Source organism: Sinohyriopsis cumingii, chromosome 11 (assembly GCF_028554795.1).
Source record: "Sinohyriopsis cumingii isolate HCF-2022 chromosome 11, ASM2855479v2, whole genome shotgun sequence".
NCBI classification, from domain to species: Eukaryota; Metazoa; Mollusca; class Bivalvia; order Unionida; family Unionidae; genus Sinohyriopsis; species Sinohyriopsis cumingii.
In genome coordinates, this window is record NC_142971.1 from 82,073,315 (window position 1) to 82,093,541 (window position 20,227).

At 33.7% G+C, this 20,227-nt stretch overlaps 2 long non-coding RNA genes across 3 annotated transcripts in view; one reads left to right on the forward strand and one right to left on the reverse strand.

Moving 5' to 3' along the window:
- The window catches only part of LOC149788845 (uncharacterized), a 147,999-nt gene extending 132,184 nt beyond the window's left edge, over positions 1-15,815 (forward strand). For both annotated transcript variants that reach the window (XR_016424262.1, XR_016424258.1), the window contains one exon: positions 15,345-15,815. This is a non-coding gene — a long non-coding RNA (uncharacterized LOC149788845). The remainder of the gene's footprint in view (positions 1-15,344) is intronic.
- Positions 6,369-10,589, reverse strand: LOC149788848 (uncharacterized). The gene is made up of 2 exons (XR_016424450.1): positions 10,460-10,589; positions 6,369-6,646 (listed from the first exon to the last, which is right to left on the reverse strand). It is a non-coding gene; the product is annotated as an uncharacterized LOC149788848 (long non-coding RNA).
- Positions 15,816-20,227: the final 4,412 nt, after the last annotated feature.

Consider the following 20,227-nt stretch of genomic DNA (forward strand, 5'->3'; position numbering starts at 1 on the left):
TGTGATTTAACAAGAAAGAACATGGTAAATGAAGGGTACAAATATCGATTAAATTAGCAATAATCAAAACATAATTATGTACTGTTTAAAATAAAATCTAGTTTACTACTACCATTTCGATATTCCAATGTCTGACTGACTTCCATATATTGAACCCTAACCCCATCCATAATCACATCGCTTTGTAAGTAGTATCAGCTTACGGTCAGATATTTTTTAAAATTGTTTCATCTGTCGTCAACGTTTTAGCACGACACTACTTTTGCAGCCAAGTTTACAGACATGGTTTTAATGATAAAGTTAATTTATGTGTTTAACTAACATGTACAGCAGTCGATAAAATAAGTTTTGCTAGAAATGTGTTTGAATATATTTATCGATTAAAACATGTTATTCTATGGAGCTCCTCAATTAACTGATTGAGCACTAACGTAGATAAACAGTGCAAAGAAACATAACTTTTAACGATGAAATATGAAAAACGAGAGTCATGGATTGCCAAAAATCTAGTCAATAAAAAAGCCCATCACATTAATGGCTGAATAATTTGGTTATTTTCACACCAGTTACGTTTAAAGGTTACTAATATTCCCTGATTTTCCATACTGATTATACAGGATATTTATAAAAAGGTCTGATACATGTTAAGTATTGTCAAAAATACTCTTACATTCCCTTTAGTTTGTGTCTAATTGATGGATATAAGTTGAATGACAGTTGAATTATAGCAGAGTATACATTTTAGTCTTACTGGCGATGTGCAACTATAGACAAGAAAAAACCTGCTAGATCCGCCTGATAATTTTAACTCTATGGATTTGAAAAGTAAGCTCAGCAGCAGAGGGGGTGAATAGACCAAAAATTTAGAATATAATAAAGCTTCCTACGAAGAGAGAGCGAACAGACCAAGTTTTTATACCAAAATGTTTACTCCCTGGATTTGAATAATAAATTCTTTTAACACTAGTCCGTACATTGTTTCAACTCTACATGTATGCACTTTGAGATGATGATACTACTGTTGCAAAGGATGAAGCCCATCAAGGTTGCTTCACCAACTATTCGTGTCTTTACATTCGGGATATTTATACAATCACCCCTAAGACATGTTTTTTAAAAAAGAGATTTAAACATTTTGAAAGCTAAGGTTCTTACATTATTACTGTGAAGAGGAATGCAGCTAGGTGCTATGATGACATTAATTTGAATGGGTGATATCCACAGTTCGTCTATGCTGATCTGAGGTCACGCACCCACAATACATGGCTAAATGTTCAAAGTATGGAGATACAATTTAGAACAAAATGCCAATGAACAGTCAATTACAAGTAGTCAGGTTCCATGCATTTTGCTGAAAAACATAAGAAAGCAATGAAAATAAACTCTCCTTGATCTTGAATGTCGAATGTAAACTTGCACGCCATCAATTGATAAAACTAACATATGACTGGTCCGCCTGTTTCTTTATATGTATTCCTGAAATTGTGAAGTAGAATTGAATATTATCGTTTCAACTAAAAAAGAACAATGCACTTACGTTTCAATGCATCACTAATTATAATGACTCAGCTATTTCTTACAATGATCTCTTTATGGCCGCATGTAAACAAAACGATTAAAATTATCTGATTATTTTTTTTGGCGAGTAGCTACTATTAAAAAAATTGCAAATGATCTGTACTTCAAAGCAACATGAAAGTTTAAACAAATATAAAGTATTCAATTCGAATGGTTATATTTTCGTTAATGCAATATAACTTATGTTGACCTTTTTTCATTATATGTGTCCTGGCTAGTGCCAAGTATAGTCTTCGTGAATTTTAAAACTTAGCAAATACAATGGAGTTTATGCAAATGCAAAACAATAAAACTGTTACGTAACGTGGTGTACATATATACCAATGTAAATTTAATTCCGCAAAAATGTCAGTAATTAAGTCATCACCAATCATTGCATGGCCTGTTCTATGGATATATATTGAATTGGTTTAGTTACTGCAATAAATGAATTAACCACCCTACCCCTCCCCCCCCCCTCAACTAGTGAGATAAGTTTATTTTATCACAAAGAAAAGAGAACCTTTCACAATTGCTCTTTTCGGGCCTTAGTATTTTTTCGGACCTGACACGGGTTGTCATTTCTAACCCCAGGCTAGCACCCATATCTGACAATTCTCGAGTGCTCATTTCAGACAGCATTTGATGATACACTTGGTCTATAGTTTCCAGGCAGTGTGGAGTTTACGCTACGCCTAATAACGTTTATCGTAGCATAGCGTCCAAGCTCCACTCATTGAACAATTATGTGTGGTTATAGTCATATTCAAATATCATTTACAGATTTGCTTAAATAATGAAAATGTCATCATTCTTTATGATCGTTCTGTCCAAATCTAAGATGTAGACTTACGTTTCGTTTCACACTATTGCTGTCACAGTTTTCAACAATGCCGATAATATCATATTTGGTAATTGCTCATTAAAGGAAGTGCCGCCTTTCGTCGTGATTGAACATTTTAGTTAATTGCATTATATCCAGTTGTTGTATTTTTGTAATACAAACATGTCTTATATCAATAAAGATTATCCTCTCTGTGTCGGAATTGTAAAATCCCTCTCACACAATAATTCATTTCTTCCTATATTCGAACTCGGCAAATTTACATTCAGTAGCATTATAATATAAGATGTGTCCAGCAAGCAAATCCAATTCTTCTGACGCTTTTGACTTAAAGTTCATTTGTTTCATGGAAAAAGCTGTTGCAGCAAATTTTCATGTAATGACGTATACAATCCCAGAGAACAGATAATGTGAATCTTTGCGTTCTTGTGGAAGCTAAAGTGCACAAACAGCAGTCATGAAATGAACCAGCTTCAAAACAAATGTCCGAATTGGGTCTCGGGGTTTAATGGAAAGGTAAAGCTGCTATGAACAAACTTGCGGATAAAGCGTTTGTCAGACATAACGTTGCCGCAGATTGGTTGGACCTTACAATCATTTTAAACGTACTTGCTGCGAATAAAACAAAATATCAATATGCTAATGAAATAATGAATCAATGCAAGATAATTTTTATTTGTAAAGATGAAAAAAAAGAAGTTGAACGACCACTTATTCCATCCCTTTTTCTGAACTAATTTGCAAACTTTACAATATTCTCGTCATGCCGTTGATGTGTATAGAAATAACTGAAACAACGTCAAACTGCTGACGTATATGGACATATTTTTTTTTCTTTCTATGAATACAGACATAACTGAAACTCATTCATGATGTTGGGTAATAAAGACGTAATTGAATCACATTCACACTGTGCTAGACATTTACACCGCACTTGAAACTTAAACATTGTTTACATTTTTATTCGAAACGGATTTGACGACCAATCATTGATTAATGTGGCTTAACTATTTCTAAAAGTAAAATTGGTTAAAATGAAAAGGACCTTGGACAAACGCTTGTACTGCTCAGACTGCTCATAATAGTAATACATTCATCTGAGACATTCTCATGTCTGTAAATAATTGGACACATGGATATTGCTGTAAATATATTTTTCAGCATTGTTTCCCTATACATTCACTTCATACTGTCCAAATCTAAGATGGAGTCGTCAGTTTTGCGTCACACTATTGCTGTCACTATTTGCAACTATATCGATAGTATCATATTTGGTAATAGATCGTCAACGGTAGTGCCACCTTTTCTCATGATTGAATGTTTTAGTTAATTGTACTAAAAGCAATTGTTTTATTCTTGTAATACATATATGTATTATCTCAAAATAGAATATTGTCCTTTTCGTGTAGGTATTGTAAAATGCCTCTCATACAATAACTCATTTCTTCCTATATTCTAACTCGTCAAATTTACATTCAGCAGCATAATAATATAAGGTGTGTCCAACAAGCAAATGCAATGGTTCTGACGTTACTAACTTAAAGGTCATGTATTTCATGAAAAAGAGGTTGCAGCAAATTTTCATGTAATGACGTATAAAATTCCAGAGAACCGATTCTTGAAAGTTTATGAATCTTTACGTTCTGGTGGAAGTATAAGAGCACAAACATAAGTCTTGAAATGAACAAGCTTCAAAACACATGTCAGAATTGGGTATCGAGGGTTAATGGAGAAGTAAAGCCGCTATCAACAATCTTTCGGATAAATCGTTTGTCAGACCTTACGTTGCCGCTGACTGGTTGGACATTACAATGTTTTCAGTCATACTTGTTGGGAATAAAACACCAAGATATCAATCTGTTACAGAAAAGGATGCAAGATAATTTTAGAGTTATTGTGAAGAGGCACCAAAAATGTTAAACGATCACGTGTTCCGTCCCTTTTTCTGAACTAACTTGCAAACAATATTCTCATCATACCGTTGATGCATAGAAATAACTAAATATTTTCAAACTGCTGAGATTTATAGACATAATTTAAAACTATAAATGCTATGAATAAAGACATAACTGAAACACTTCTATGCTGTTGGGGAATAAAGACGTAACTGATCCAATTTAGTATTGTACTTGACATTTGCACCGCACTTGAAAATTAAACAGTTTGTCATTTTTAACCCGTTCTTTTCTAAGACACGGATCTGTGGAATAATCATTTTTTAATGTGGCATAGCTCATTCTAAAAGTGACATACTCCAAGAAAAATGGTTAAAGTGAAGAAGACCTTAGCGAAAAGCGTGTCTAGCTCAGACTGCAATTAATAGTAATAAATTCATTTGACACATTTGCATGTCTGTAAATATCATTGACAGAAGGATATTGCTGTAAATACCATTGACATAATGGTCATCCTATACATTCACTCGACTGATCGGCCTATCTGTAAATATATTTGACAGATGAGGGTATCTATGTAAATACATTCGTCAGGTGGATATCTCTGTAAAATTATCGTGATAGTAGTTTATCTTCAGAAATAAAATTGCCAGATGCATGTGTCTATAAAAACACTTGATATATGTGCTATCTGTATTTAATTTGTGTTTGTTTTGTGAAGTAGTTCGTTTATTTCATTATATGCTGCTGGTAATGGAAAATTGAACATAACTAATGACCTTGTCCAAGATCAGTGACAGTTTTGTAAACAAAACTGGATAACAATAAGGATTAACAAGTTATGGTGAGTCAAGGAGATTATAATATCTTCACGCAGCCAGACCTTGTGTACATACTCTATTGTAACAAACCAACTATATTTTCTAGATTAATGCTCTTTTGACCCTTATCTTGACTTCTCTTTTAAATATAATAAAAAACGTTTCTAGTATATTATAAATCTTGTTGACTTGTAAATTAGTCATCTGAGCAGAATCGATTGGGCAGTATATTTGATTTGGGTGAAGTTAATGTAATCAGATAGTTCTTAAGTGTACAGAAAAGGTCTCAGAAATAAAGCTCTTAGCCATAGTGATTTTGAAATATAGTGAATATAACCTGGGGAATCTTGGATTATTTAATTTCAATTCAACTAAAGACTGGTGGCACAATTTAAGCCATTGATATATTATTAGATTTAAGACTACTGGCCACTACAGGTACATTTCAATCTTCAGCTCGGAGATTATTTTGAATAGCACTTTCGATTATGCAGAACTTTGCTCACTACGAATTGTGTTAGCAATAGGAAGACTATTTGGTATTTAATTCGCAATGCCGTAGGTTATTCTGACATTATCACATGTCACCTATGCGTATACATTATTTGTTGAATTTAACAAAGCATGCTGCTTATAACTCTTTTCTGACACATAGATTTAGAACATAGGGTCTTTAAAAATGATCTTTATACAAAAACGTTTGTCGGATGCATCGTTCTGTAAATACATTTCTCAGACATTCCGCTATGTTAATATATTTGACAGACACGTCTTTTCTCTCAATACATTTGACAATTGGATCTCCCTGTCGAATTTTTAAATAATTCATATCTGAAAATGGAAAGGATTTGATTTAAACCCTGAAACCTTTTGACATGGAAAATGTTGTAGAGATAAGAATCTAGTCAGAAAATATAATCCTATATATGTCACCATTCTTCGTAAATCATAACGTATGTTTAATTTAGTCTTAAGGAAGTAATTTTAAATTTATGAAATGGTATACCGATGATTTACCCCCATGATGTTCTCATCACACAACATAATATATATATATATATATATATATATATATATATATATATATATATATATATATATATATATATATATATATATATATATATATATATATATTATTTATCAGCGTATTTTAAAAGTCATCTTGACCGTTTGCAGATTGATTTGTTTTTTAGATTGGTTCTGTTTGGAGAGAGAGAGAGAGTGACGCTGAGGTTGACATACACGAAAGAGACTTGCATCAACGTTTATTAAGAAATACATTAATCATTTGAAGTACATGTCCAATATGACAGTTCTGACTTGATCATAATGTAGTATATTTTAATTTGTAACAAATGTTCATAAGAAACATGTTTTATCTCTTCATTTTCACTTTCCATAGAGGCTCGATCCGATACGCCCCTGTCTGGTACAATGACGTTTGTCCCCGCTCAATGTATAACCCATCATGCAGGCATCACACGAGTACCATGCAGTGCAGCTAGTACATTTAATCACTCCACACGCTGTAATAATAATAATGATAATAATAACAATAATAATAATAATAATAATAGTGCTAATAATGACAATAATAAAAATAGGGCCGAAGAAGTCGTGGAAGAAGACGAAGAGGAAAGAAACAGCTTCATACCAGGAACATATCAACGATAAAATGTACACAAGATGTAACAATATCATTTTAATAAAGCTGCCGAGCACGAAGTACTACTACTGTAACTACTACTACTACTACTAATAATACAGATTACTTGCAACAAAACTTTTCGCCGATGCGGAAGTTTAGGATAATGCACACAGACATAAACTCAAATATACGGTCTACACACCTGAACACATGTTGGTCAGCCCTCAAAAATTGAACTCCCCCGACGGACAGATGGGAGGACCCATAATTTATATATTTGTTACATTATAAATATATAAATACTAATGACACACTACCAGCCTAGCGAGGTTAAAATGTAAAAGTATCTATTTTGTTATTTTCAATATTAACTAAGTACACGTTGATTATTGTCCCAAGAAATTCCATTTAGGGCATACGCCATTTTAGAACACTAACATCTAACTGCCGTTCGCGGTGGTGCTAGTCTTAAATTCTGCCTTCAATTGTATGCCAGAGCAGTTGCAGCTTCTCGTGGGTCAGTGATTCTTCTCGGAGTTTTCCTAGGTTCTTTCTCCACCAGATTTACTGGCCAACTTGAATAGAATATCATGAGCTGACAAATGGCATAACTCATTTAACAACAGCAACAGTATACGAATTACAAGGAACATAATAGAAGTGTTTGGATCATTCATTCCTTATTTTACTAGCATTGGACTCTATAGGTCGAATCGAATCAAATTAGCAACAGCATTTGCAAAATGTCGATAGTGACAGTATTAGTTCTAAATATCGTTGCTACAGTAGTAGCAGTCGAAGCAGCAGCATTAGTAGTAGTAGTAGTAGAAAATCGGCTATAACAGTAGGAGTAGTGGTACTTAGGGGTAATTCTACTGAAACGGTAGTCACAAAAGTGGTAATAATAGTAGGAGTAGCAGTAACAGTAGCAAAATGATTCCTAATGAGAGTAGACGTGGCAAGAAAAGTAGCAAAATGCGTCCTAATAACACTTCAGTTAGCAGTAACAGTAGTAAAACGAGTCATAATAACAGTACAAGTATAATAATATCCTCAAAGGATCTATCCCATTCGCATCTGCGCGAGACCATCACTCCAAGAGGTATACAGTTGGACATGTTTTCATACCATCCAACATGTTTATCGATCTTACGACACAATAAAATGGGGCCCCGAGTTGCCGAGTGGCCTAGAGGACTGCACGTTACGGATCACTGCCATATCACCTCTGTCTGCTTGAGACAGAGTATCTCGTTCAGCTAATGTGATTATGCGAGTTAGCTTGTCGGTATCTTCTCTTCGATCCGTGATTCTTTCCTGGGTTTTCCAGGGTTCTTCCTCCACCATTTATACTGTCCTCCATGTATTGCCTATCTTGTACTGAAAAATGGCGTTAAACCCTACAAGAACAACAGCAACACAATAATCTTGGAAATATTGGCAGATAATATGACATGCGATTGTATAAAACTATAATGGTGGATATGTTTCATTAAAAATGGCAAGACGTCGCAAGATAATACAATGTTGGACATGTTGTCATTCAATAAGTCAAGCGATGGGACGTTAGTATAATGTATATTTCGTTGACATTCCAAATGACAAGCAATGGTACGACACTAACTAGAATTGAAAGTTTTTCTGTCAGAAATAAAATAATGACTCAAATACCAAAATCTTTTCAAGAAGAAAATGCGGAGAGATAGAGTGCAGTTATCGTTAGACAGCTAATGTGTCCAGTCTGATTATCACACAAAGTATTTGGTCCCTATGTCGTAATAGGCCGTTTCATTATGACGCCATTTCTTTCGGCTGTATGGCTTTATATACATAATTTCGTTATTACACCATGTATTTTGCAATATGGCTATATATACCGAGTTTATTTTTATACTCCGTATATGGGTCGAATGGTTTATTAGCACAGGAAAAACCTATGCAATTTAGCTAAAATGGGCCGCATGTCTTTACCTACAGATTTTCTTTACTAACCATGACAATGAACCGTATGTTTTTATAACCGATTTTCAATATTACACCATGTGTGTTTGCCGTTCGGCTTTATATGCCGAGTTTATTTTTATACTATGTATATGGGCCGTATGGCTTGATATACTGAATTTTTTATACTAAGTATATGGGTCTTATGGCTTAATATGAGCACAGGAAAACCTATGATATTTAGCACCTACTACCAAACACGAATTTTTAGATTATTTTTGGCCATAGCTATTACGTCAAAACAAACAATCTGGCAATAGGAAAACGAATTTAGCTTTTTAAAATCTCTAAATTTTTCAAAGATAACACTGTCCAAAATATTTAAAAGTTTTTTTTAAACAAGACTTGCAAAATGTATATGGGAGCAAATGCAGATGTATCTCAACAGCATAATGGCATGCATTCGAAACATATTCTGATGTTGTGGGGGTAGATTAAATTTTGTAACTATCTCTATTCAAATTACACTCTGACATTTTGGATGAGTGATCAGAACATTATTGCTTCGATGTATTCAAAACTAATTTTTCTGTTGTGGGGAAGTGACCTCAGCATTGTAACTACGAACTGCCTCTTAAATAGACTGATTCCTAACTAAATGTAACTCGTTCGGACATGATCAACGTTATGTAGTATTTAAGAACTAAACAAACTTGAAAGCATCTTTTCTAGTGATGATTTATTAAATATGTTGTACGTCACTGCAAGTACCATTATTTAATGCACATTAGACAGTGGAAAACATTCAATTAGAGTAAGATTTAGGTCAAATAATGAGCTTAATTTAAATGATTTTTTTGTACTGTACAATAAAGAATAAAATGATAATGTATTTAAGCATGCACATATAGTTGAAATGATACATACAGTTTTTATTTTTTCTGATTATAAATGTATGCGTCTTCGCACTCCCCTGGATTTATAATTTATATTTTAATAATCCATGAAGACAAACATTTACTCTAGCTACATTTTACATGCAATGTAACAAAGGACATGCCTAATGGCTGGTCAATGCACACTTAAGTATTCCATCCAATCTCTAGCCAGTATATACATTGTTTCCGAAGTTAATACAGTGAAGTTAATTTACGCGAATAGAACATATTGTACATTTACATGATGCGTTCAATTTATTGGTAATGCAAATATCTAGTATATAAATCCCTTACACACCTTTTACATCTCCAACAAATTGATATGCAAAGACAAGACTATGCAGAAGATAGAAAATTGCATACACATAGATGATAAGTCCTAAGATATCAGACGCATAAGCTAATACATTTTTATCCATAATGGAGGAATTTCTACCCAATACCACGTGTAATGGATGAAAGCCATCCGTTAGGGCAACAAACTGCTACAAAGATAAAGGCAAGATTAGAAGTTAATAGGTCAAATATGAAGCTCATTAAGGTGACAGCATCAGCGTTTCAGAAAGGTACATGCCCAGACTTTGCAAAATAACCTCTCACGTTTTTAAGAGTGATTTAAAATGTTAAAATATGAGGTTGATAGTACATTAGTTGGAGAGAAATCGATCTAGGAGTGATGTTGATATTAATTTGAATGTATTGGGTATATACAGTTTTACTCTGCTGACGTGAATTCACACAGCGAAAAAACAAGTTAGAATGATCAATGTATGAATAAAACATTTAAATAAAATTAAACAAAATATACTTACGAACAGTGAATTGGCCGTATGCAGGTTTCATGCATGTTGCTGCGAAACATAATAAAAAGAAAGAAAGAAAAATTTCTTTCATCGTGAATGTCGAATATCAACACGCTTGCCTTCCGCTGATAGAATGAACGTACGACTGGGCCGACTACTCATTTATATACTCACCTGTAATTGTGCAGCGTAATTGGGAACGATAGTTGCACATAAAACTGCGTATCACTTAATTTAAATTTAGTGCTACGTGTAATGAATCATACTTCTTACAATGTTTTCTTCAAGGTCGAACGTAAACAAAATTATTACATTTATCAGATTATTTTTCTGGCGAATAGCTACCCTTTGAAAATTTCAACTTGTAAGCAGTGGAAAGCAACAATAAAGTCTAACGAAAATACACAGCATTCAATTCGAATAGATATATTTATAGAGTCTGCAATATAACTCATTTAGAACTTTCTCTTAAGCTGTGTGCAGGTTAATGCGTATTACAGTCTTGATGACATTTAATGCAATGGATTTCATGCAAATGCTAAACAATACAAAATATTTTACTAACTGAGTGATTTTGTACCGTATTGTAAATATTTAAGTTACAAGCAATGACTTCATGTCCTGTTCTGTAGATATAGATTCGATTTTTTTAGTTATATTTAACTACAAAGAAAATAGAAAGTGCTTCTTCTGGGCCTGAGATCGGTGCTCATATCGAACCTTTCACAAATGATTATTTCGGTACGTTCTCGAGTGTTCATTCCAGACAGCTTTTGAGAAACACTTATTTATATTTCTTTAAAGCCGAGTAGAGGTTCAGTAATGATTGTAAACGTTAATCGTAGTATAGTTTGAAAAATCCACTAATTCAAACAATTTCGCGTGGCTATGTTAATCAAATATAATTGAATGATTTGCTTGAATAATGAAAATGGCATCATTCCTGGTGATTATCCTTTCAAATCTAAAACCTTACTCATAATTTTGTCTTGACACTATTACGGATGCACTTTTCAACAATCTCGATGGTATAATATTTGACAATTCTTCATTAAAGGATATGCCTCCTTGTGCCATGATTGCAAAACAAATATGTATTATTTCAATACAATTGTGTTTTAATGTGGGAGTTGTAAAATCCATCGCATTCAAAAGCGCATTTCTTCTAATATTCCAAGTCAGCGAATTTAGACTCAGTAATATTAATAATCACATGAAAAATCCAAGAGAACATACAGTCGAAATTTTGTGAATACTTGAGTTCTGACGGAAGTTAAGGAGCAGTAGAGAGAGTGCAGGGACACGTTTGTCACTGATAATCCAAGTACCGTCTACTTCACCCTGAACAAATATCTTTTTTTCTCTTCTGATAATTAATAATCGTCGTATCATCGACACCATCGGTGTTGCGTACCATCTCCATCTATGCGAAATTAATTTTTAACATTACAAATACTTTTAATAAGATATGACATCAAACAGAGCTGGTCTTGGTGGGTCAAGTGTCCTTCTAACAAGATCAAACCTATATTCAGGCATACACTTAATCTTTGATAATAACTCTTGTATATTATAATTAAAAGAAATATATATATATATATATATATATATATATATATATATATATATATATATATATAGATAGATAGATAGATAGATAGATAGATAGATATCATTGTTCAAACAAATAATAAATGCAAATTTTTTATGATAGGCTCTACAACTCATTGTTACGAAGCTTGCGTAAACTGTTAGGATTTTACTTACAATGTGTACGGAGAGGGAGTTTAGGACCTAAACCGTGTTTGAAATGTGGTGTTGTGGTTAGAGGAAAAACACAGCTGTGTGTGCAGTGTTTTGGTAAAAATCACAGAGAGCTGAACAGATATTATGATGCAAAATGTAATACTGATAATAATGACAAGGTCATACGAAATGCAGAAGATAATATCGCTAGATTTTCAAAATAATTATATAGACAAATGATCATTGAGACAAATAATATTATATATAAATGGGGAATTTGTGAAACATTTCATCATCAACATGTCAATAATACTGGTTATCTTATATTCATTACCGTGGGAAATAAAATGTATCTTTGCCATACATTTATTTACGACAGTGTTCGGGGGGTAATCGAAGACGGTCTTGTGTCCGATCATATTAATGGGCTCAAACTCGATAGTTCATTACAAAATTTACGAGGACTTAAACTGATTGAGAATTGTAAATTTGGTAAGACTGTAATGATAATTAAGCCAAAGCAATTGTAACTACAAATGTAGTGACAGGCGAAAAAATAGATATTCAATCGACATATGCAGCTGGCAAATATTTAGATATTTGCTGGTATTCAGTATACATTGTCGCAAATAATATAACCAAATCAGCATATTCGAAGAAGTATAGACAGAAAATAATACTTCATTATATCCCATTCTGTTTGCTGCAAACTCTCCAGATGAAGAAAGATACCTCTGTCGAGAAAAGCTCTCTCTGGTGATATTGCAATTTCTGCCGAAGTTATATGATCAATACGTGTTGGATTAAAATAGTCAATTTCTGATACAACTTGATTTTTTAAAATGTTATATAGTTTCAATGATTTTTATTTTTGATCATCATTAATATACTCCAGATTAAAATTTTTAAATAGATTTACTAATGGTGCAGATATGTTATAATTTTGTTTTTCATTTGTGAGGAACTTAAGTTTGGTTCTGCTGGTTTTTATGTTCTGAAGAAACCTCAGGCCAACCTTAAACAGATCGGATCGAAGATTTATAAGTATCTGCAACATAATCTCATAAAGTTGGTTATCAATTTAATTATGTGCTGGAATTCATCATTGACTTGTTCGATTTGATATGTACCTGTGGCAATTCCAAAAATTTGCTAATCGGGAGTTTCATCATTTTTATAATTATTTGCAAATACAAGCGAATTAGTTGCTGGCAATCCACCGAATAATTTTAATAACATATTTGACCAGCTCGTAATTATTCTAGCGATCTTTCTTGCGCTGGAATTGCAGTTGCTAAGTTAACGTTAAGTTCAGTGTTTTTGGAGCTTGCTGATATCATAATTGTTTTTGACGGGGCTGTATTAATTACAATTTGCTTGAGTAATTCGTTCGGCGTTGACATTATTATTATTATTATTATTATTATTATTATTATTATTATTATTATTAAAACCAGATGTAGATTCTATCAAAGTCATTGCTTCCTTGTAGATTTTAACCATCTCTGTGAACTCAAAATCTGATATTTATTTTATCACAAAGGATAATATCGAATAATTTGGAGCAAGCTAGTATCGCTGTACGTAATTGTATTATATAAGCATGCAATTTATTGCTTGGAAATCTGCATATTATTTGCGATGATATTAAGAAGGCCAGCAATTGTTCATGCATCTGAAACACAAGTTGTTACAACTGCTGATGCCATCACTAGTGATAGTGTAATTGTTGATAATAATTCACCAGTTCCAGCAATAACAGCAGACACTGAATAAACAAATGTCAGCAACAATTACACGTTTGCTATATTGTTTTTACTTTTACTGTATTATGTTCAAAGATATTTTTTTAGTTTTGTTTACCATTCTCATGCTTGATTATATAATCAATTTTGAGCTGCACGTTGAACGTTGATGGGAATGTTCCTTATATTTTAATTATTTGGCGACTAATTCAGGACACCAATAGTAAATTAAGCCGAATCTCTTTTTTTCGGGTTCCACAGTAAATATTTTGTCGTTTTACTCCAACATCAGTAACAAATATCCAGGAGGTACAACTGACGCAGTCAGTGGAAAACGAAGTTTGAAATTTTTAATGGAATTATTGACTGGTGATCGTAATGCTTGTCCAGATGCTACTTTATATACTACACTGTGGGTAATTGTTTTATTTTAGAGTGTTATTTATCGACGTCTTGAGGTGTTTCCCTAAAACAATCAACAATGCCATTTATTCTTTTTCGAAAACCGGAAACAGTTTTTACATGATTAGTATAATTTGTTCTTAATGAAGGCATTTCATTATTAACTAAAACTAAAGTGTTATTGGTAGGGTGTATGTTTTCGTTACAGCGTCATTATCTGATTCTGGTTCTCCAAGACCAGCAATTTTATTTTTAGACATATTGAGAGAACTAGTGATTTCATCACCGGATACTTGCACTCCATCACAAATGCTCACTAATATCGTTGACATAATAACACCGGGTTTAATTTTTACATTACCATCAAACATATCTATGTTATTTTCAGTTGCTTTGCCATTAATTTTAACGATATCTTTGAATGCAAGATTGCTTGTTTTTAGTTTTCCTTGCTAATCGTGAAATACAACCACTCCGTTTGGATGTACAATTGCAAGCTTGAATAATTCAGATATTTCATCACTAATCTGTTTTCTTATATATTCATACGTTATTCCATCGGATTTTTTGTTGTTGTTGTTTAGATGAACATAGTCCGTAAATATGAACCATTGGTAATGTTGAAAACCAGACTGGAGTTTTTATTTTGTTTACGTAATTTAAAAACTCTTTTGGTGGCGCCAGTCCATACCAATCAAAATAAATAATTTTACGTGGACCAATCGTGTTTGACACCAAATGAGTACTGGAACGTGTATCGATATTAATGACTCCAGTTTCAATATTGTTTTATTTTTTGAAATTAGTCACGAATGAAAATACCTCTGAAAGGTTTGTTATGTTTAAATTTTTAGCAGCATGAAGTATATCAAAATTTGACATTGTAAATATCAACGAAGTGTTCCCGGAAGTCTCAGTCCTCGGCCGTATCGATGAGGAGTTTCTCCTATCCTTAGACACCTTCCCCTGTTTTAAATCCTTGTCATGTTGCTTTCTTTAAGGCAATCCCGTGAGGAGTTCAAACAGCACCGAGTGCAGCTGCTTCTGCAACAGCTGGGACCGCAACGGCTATTGACACTGGTAGAGCTGTAAGAAGTGGAAATATAATGCCTCTTTTAATTGAGTATGTTACTGAACCAGCAAAAATATTGAGTGTAACGCCTGTGTTTGATTGTTTCCTGATTTGGCGTTCAGGTATTGATAATATATTTTGACCACCTGTGCTCTGATCTTCTTTTGTGATATTTGTATTAAACAGTCTTTTGCAGAATTTGGTTAAAGTCTTTTCAATATGACCAGAGATCAGACTGACACTAACATGATGATATGAAATAAATATCGTGAGGAATTTAATTACATGTTTTCTATCGGTATATCAACAGCACGCATTCGCCCGAAAGTGCCTTCAATTATCATTGATTTATCGCTGTGTAAAACTTCATTTGCTTTATGATTAGGAATATCTACATCAACTTGTGTTTCTTGACTTTCATTCAGGTTTTGTTTAAGAGCATCACGAACAGGAAGATATCTTCTAAATGCTTCTAATCTTTCTTGAGCTAGTCTACTAGTGTAAGACTCCATTATTGATATAATAACGATTTAATTACAGCAGCAGAGAGGGTGCGACCTCAAATAAGTGTCACGACAGGTAAATAAACTTTGAAAAACACAAACGATAGAGAAAAAGTAACCTATTTAGAGGAAATCTCATTAAGTTTTAGGCTTGAGTTTGACGTTATTGACCTTATTTATTTGTGTTTTTTTCGTATGAGGTTTTATGTTTATAAATGGACTTTTTAACAAGTGGTATGTTTACCCTCTCAGCTGCTTAGAGTGCACTATCAGCAATTATAAGATGGAAAAGCATCAAAACACATGTTCTTATTTGGTCTCGATAATATATCCCAAATCGCTTATAAGCGATACGCGGCTTTGTGCAAATCAGTTCGTTCATAAGAACTAAAGCCACGCTTTACTTGCAGTAGATTTCATACCTCACGTTCATCCTTCCCCAACGATGTATGTCCACAGCGATAAGAATGTCACCTCATCTTAGGGACAATACACACTCACACTTTCTCTAACCATGCATGAAAAACAAAACGTACTCCAACAAATATTATTCTACATCTCTTGGATTTGATTTGGCTTGGTTTCTTCAACGGATATCCGATAACGTTTGATGCATTTGTTGACTCGAGTCTGGCGAGTGGAACGTGGAAGGAGTACGGAGTGGAAACACAGAATCGTGGGTAAAATGCGGAATCGAACATGTGTCACAAATATCTTTTTTAGAATACCTTTTGAATAAAAACAAGTCATGATAACACGTGATTAATAGTGTTTTATCTGCATATATCCGAACCAAACTTGCACCAGTTTTTCTTACCCTTTATGGAAGTGTATTGATACCAAATTTTCACAACGTACCCAACCGTAAACCTTACAAATCGTTGTTGTTTTTGATGATGGTGATGATGAGGGTTCCAACGGTTACAGGAGAAGGTTTTATTCATCTCGGAAGATTATTTTTATCACCTGATCACCGTTATCAGCTGCTTACAATGTGGACATCACTTACTCGTGGTTGCTTCCTTTCTGAAGTTTTAATGGTAGGTTATTGCGTGGTAAGAATGCGTCTATTGATTTCTGTCTGGATACACATTGCCATACGTGCAGTAAATATAAGGTAACTCGAATTTTGAGGTGCAAATTATCTGAGCGACTATTCGTATGAACTATTGGTATAATTTAGTATTATCTAATTGTTTTGTCAGTGCACATTGTTCATTAGTATTATCTAATTGTTTTGACAGTACACATTGTTCATTCGAATAAATAACATTTTTATAAAAGTTTGAGAACATACAATTTGTACTCTACGTAGATTCTCATATCGCATTGCCTGAAACATGTAAGCACCATCTCCTATGCTATCTAGAAGACGCAGGCATGAACAAAAGGATATTACAGATTCGGTGGTATCACCGACAGCACGTTGCAGACACATCTGCCTGTTGGCTTAGTAATTAGTTCTCATATGTACACTGTTTATAAATATATTTAATAATTGACTCTAATATATTCCAAATCTGAAATGAGCAGAAGGCTTAATACTCGATGTCATGTCCATCAACTCACCTTAATGCATTACATTTTATACTCACATTTACCAACTTAAATTTGCCACCGACTGTAGCTAGATCAAGTTCACTAGAATTAAATGTACATGATCCCAAATAATCCAATCCATATTTTAAAAACTGTATCCGAATTCTGATAACGCCATAAAAAATAGAAATCACTGCTTAACATACAACTTTGGCAGATACAGCCACACTGGATAGTCTTATTAGCAACCTATGTTTGGAACTTCATGCCGTTTGACATACACAATTATAACTGAGTTTCTGAATTTTCACTTGCATGAAACACCTGCTGTCGGTACGTAAGATACCTCTACCCTACAACTGCGTTCAAATTGAAACACGGTAAAGTTGCATACAAGAACACTGAGCAGAAGTCACGTGATTCGCTTGAGCAGGTTTAAACCGGACCGTTCTATCAGCAACAACAACAGCAACATCAACAACAATAATAATACTAATCCTAATAATAAAAATAATAAAAAACTAATAACAATACTAATAATAATACTTCATACTGTCATTTGAAAAACAAAATTATAATAGAGTTAGTGAAATTTTAAGTCCATTGTCGAATGACAAAAGCTGCTGTCGGAACGTAATTTACCTCTAGAAGATGACAGTGCTCAAATAGAAACACGGTATAGCTGCATATAAGAACTCTGCGAATACGATTCGTTTTGACTAGGTTTAAACCGTACCGTCGTATGATAAACAACACCAACAATGCGTTGCTACTACTACTGCTACTACTACTACTACTATTACTAATACTAATAATAATACTAATACTACTGATAATGATAATGTGGATTTCGTACAGGGTCTAAACTTTAGAAGCTCCAACAGTTTTACAATATTAGATAACATATCAGAAACATATACAACATCGAGATTGCTAAACCAAACACCACGAAATTACCAAACAGAAACATGTTGACAATACATTAATAAGACTTTAGGTCACCTTTTGTTGCATCAAGATTGGAGTTTTATGAGCACTCTTGAATCATAACACGATTTCATTGTATATAAAATAGGTGAGCAATTCGCTCCACGTAGATTGGCCCTGGTAAGCAAAAATATTATTTTCCTTATGCCTTAGTTTTACCATTTGGAATAATGTGATTGCAAGTTTATAGATGGAGTTTACACATAGGTGAGGTAAGATATTTATATCGAAAATGGACCCAGCTAATGAAATCTAGCATAGTGAACTGATGTTGTGCTTGATTCTGGATCGATTGGGTAGCCACAAATGGTTACAGAGGAGGGGTAGATGTGCTCAGCGTTTTTGTACTCTAATGATCAACCGAGCAGTCGTGTTTTGTATTTTCTAAAGTTTCAGTAATATATACTGAGACAAACCAGACCAAGGATAACCATCTTTGTCCAGTCTCGCAAAAACTAAGGTGACACAAGTGTTTTAGTGGCATCAACGTAAAGAAAATTGTTAGTGGGGATGATGTGTCACAGTTCCAGATATATAACATTGTTAATGTTCATTACATGTTGGTGTAATGTGACCGTACTGTCTACAGTGATATATAGATATCGTAGTGAGTAAATGTTATGTCGATTTTGCTGATACGTATCGTTTGTGTTAAAGGATGTGAATGAGAAAGTCTGTGCGTGGTCATCAGGATGCCTCAGTTTCATCATCATTCATCAACTGCATGTTTTATGTCATCCGTTTACTTCATATCGGAAATGGATATATCGATGTCTTGATGGTTATCTCAACTTCTGTTGAGCGGCCAGATGTGTATATTTGTCATCCACGTACATTGGTGAGAACTTAATGTCTATCTATCATGCTTGAGAACGACTGATATTTTATAAGGAAGGAAAGGTGGCCATGAACATAACCTTGTGGAACACCAAAACATAGATCAGCTTGGTTGGATTGTTGTCCATTTAAATACACTTTTTGTGTCATGTTGACCATGTTGATCTTTAACCATAGCCAGGTTGCATCTTGAATACCAAATACATCATGGAGAGAGTAAATTGGTATATAAAGGTATATTTTGCCAAATACCGCACAGAAAGAAGTTGAGAGCTATACTATTTTGACTATCCAAAGGTAATGGAAGGTCTCTATCTACTCTGTGAAGCGCTGTTTCAGTACATTGGCGAGGGTGATATGCAAATAATAGATTGCTGAAAAGGTTTTTTTGTAGTCAAATGAGAAAGAAATTGGGATAGAAAATCTTTTTCCAAGAATTTCTAAATAAATTGAGGTTACAAACGAGGTAGAAGTTCTTTAGAAAGGTTGGATCATGGATTGGTTTCTTTAACAGAGGCTTTACAATGGCAGGTTTGAAAAATGACTGGAATTCCCGAGATGAGCCAGTAGTTATAATGACATCGGTAATGAAGACAACATTCAATCTAAACACTCGGGCAGAAGAACAACATTTGTATCATTCTTTCAACAGCTTCATAAATCTACTTTTGAATAGTGAGGCTGGTGGAAAGCCACAATGAATTCAGCCTTACAGCGTTCTCGTTCAGCAGTTAGAAGCTTGACCCATACACTCTTATATAAAGGAGAACATATTTGAATTGATATTCTACACAAGTTTGCTGGGACATATCTTTCAAACAATAAACTCAACCACTTGTCAAGATGAAAAGATGCATAAGAACGCTCATCTATATCGATAAAAGCAAGGGACTTCTATTAGTGTAGCCTTGTCAGCGATGGAGTAGGTACAGTTGAAATTGTAGTA